The sequence below is a fragment of the Limulus polyphemus genome, unplaced genomic scaffold (genome assembly GCF_000517525.1).
Source record: "Limulus polyphemus unplaced genomic scaffold, Limulus_polyphemus-2.1.2 Scaffold5480, whole genome shotgun sequence".
In the NCBI taxonomy this organism is placed as follows: domain Eukaryota; kingdom Metazoa; phylum Arthropoda; class Merostomata; order Xiphosura; family Limulidae; genus Limulus; species Limulus polyphemus.
In genome coordinates, this window is record NW_013671090.1 from 44,796 (window position 1) to 47,644 (window position 2,849).

The window sequence follows — 2,849 nt, forward strand, 5'->3', positions numbered from 1 at the left end:
ATTCAAGAGCTCTGACCATTGCATCTTGTATAGTAGAGGGGTGTGCTTCCTTTACTTGTATCTTCAGTTTTGGATTGTCCATGGCGTCTACAAACTGATCCCTCAACAACAACTTGAGTACATCAGGTGGTGCAGTTGGGTAGGCCTTGTTTGCCATACTTTCCAACTCCTGTGCCAGCTCTTGCAGGCTCTCCCATTTAGCACGTACTCTCGTCCTAAACCTAGCCCTGTAGACTTTGTACTGATTTTGAGTTCCACACCTGAGTTCTCGAGCAGCTACCAGTGCTCTATAGTTGTGCCTGTCGTCTGCTGACAACTGTCCAAGTATTTCCAGTGGTTGTCCCTTGAAGCTCGTTGCCAGGTACACTGCTTTCTGCTCCTCTGTCCATCCATTCATTTCTGCAAGTAGCTCAATTTGTGCTCTATATGCTTCCTATGGTGCCTTCCCATCGAATTCCTGTGGCTTCCTTCGTACTAGATTATTCCTATTGCTGACACTCGTGTCTGGAATGTAACTTTTGATAGGACTGAAGATGTCTGCATTAGGGTTTAGCTGCAGGGTCTGGAAGGGGCTTCCCATTGTCTGAGGCTGATTAGGTCGATAGCTAATATATCCTCCTTGTGTAAAAGACAGTAAATCATCCTTTAATGTATTTACTTCACCTTGACATTTACTAAGCTTTTTCATTTGTACTTCTTGTTTCCTTTCTCGTTCCAGTTGCCACTGCTGTAGTCTCTCTTGTTGTTCATTTTCTTTCTCCTCCAACCACTGCTGCAGTCTCTCTTCATGTTCATTTTCTCGTTCTTCTTATTTCTTTTCTTTTCCTCCAACAGCTGTTGTAATCTCTCTTCTTGTTTCTTTTGCTTTCTTGTATTGCTGCCATTGAATCTGCTAAGCTTTAGCTTGATTTGCTGCTTCTCTTTTCCATCTTTTTTTCATCCCACTTCTGACACAATTTGTTACGCGTGTGTTCGTTTGTTAATTTTCCATAAAAATTATTCCCGAGGAACTTCTGCGATACAAGTCCTTTCTTAAATAAAACTAGTTTATTCTTTCTCAATACAACTTTTCAATACACAGAATTTCCACGGTCATTTTAGCTTAAACACACGCTATAATTCACAACAGTTCACGCAATTTACTTACGGTCACTACCGCTCACTTGGCTCAATTATCTGTCTCTGTCTCTCTATCTGCAATTCTTCTCTATATCGTCACTTCTTGCCGGTCTTATATATACAAAATAGAGGGCGTCTGGCAAACACTCGAGTCTTCACGAACCTTCTAGATACTCATTACGTGTTACCAGCGTCATGTGAATTCCGCTGTCGTAACAATAACATGTTTGACACCTAACTTGTTTAAAACCTTAGTTCACTGCAAAACTAGTGAATATAACATTTTTTGACACGTAACTTGTTTAAAACTTTAGCTCACTGCAAAAGTAGTGAATATAATACTTTTGACAGGTATCTTGTACAAAACTTTAGTTCAGTGTAAAACTAGCGAATATAACACTTTTGACAAGTAATTTGTTTAAAACTTTAGAGCAATGTAAAACTAGCGAATATAACATTTTAAACACGTAACTTGGTTAAAACTTTAGAGCAATGTAAATACTAGCGAATATAACACTTTTAACACGTAACTTGGTTAAAACTTTAGAGCAATGTAAAAACTTTCAGGCCAAGAACAGCTCAGTCGTTTTCAAAAATATAATATCTCACCCTTCACAACTGGAGGGTTATATATGACAGGTGCAAGAGTCTTCTCTTTCTTAGAGGTGTCAATCTCACTTGAAAGTGTTTTTGGACTGGTAATGCCGTCTTGATTAATAGCTTGCAAAGTCTCCAATGTCGTGACAAGAATTGACGGCCAATAGGCGTTAGTTTTTTCCAACACTTCTAGAAATATATTTTAAAAGTAGAAACGTTATTAACTCCAGGTTAAATTTCTTGTTGTAAGCCATATTTTAAACATTTTAATACATGTATTTGCCAAGAGGGCGAATTTTATTATGTAATGATGACTCAACGTATAAACGAGTGACATTATAAAATACGAGAATAGAGTTTTCAGTTAATTAATGAATTTTTGAGAGGTTGAGTTATTCAATTGAGTGTCAGTTACTGAGTTAGACAGTAATACAGTTAGTAGGCTAAACAGTGAGTCAGTAAGTACAGCCACACCAATTTTTCAAATAATGTAACACATTTGTAAACAACCTTTCTCCGTTGTATTGAACGTTGTATTGAACCGTTCGTGAAGTATCACACTAGAATCTGCTTCAGGTATAAGACATAAGCTTATAAAATAAAAAACTGTTGAATTACAAAACATATATTGTGGATTGAATTCGTCATTTATTATTGTTACGTCTGTGTTCGTTTGTTAATTTCCCGTAAAAATTCTTTCAGAGGAACTTCAGCGATACAAGTCCTTTTTTAATTAAAACTAGTTTGTTCTTTCTCGATACAACTTTGTAATACACAGAATTTCCACAGTCACATAAAACTTAACAACCTTTATAACTCACGCTATAAATCACAGTGATTCACACACTTTACTGTTCGATTGAGTCAATTATCTATCTCTTCAATCTCTCTATCGGTGGCGCCCCCCAGTGGCATAGTGGTATGTCTGCGGACTTACAACGCTAGAATCCGGGTTTCGATACCCGTGGTGGGCAGAGCACAGATAGGCCATTGTGTAGCTATGTGCTTAATTACAAACAAACAAACTATCAGTGGCTTCATTTGCCGGGCTTATATACTGTTACGTCTCTGGTCGTTAATTAATTTTCCGTAAATTCGTTCCTACGAAACTTTAGCGACACAAGTCCTTTCTT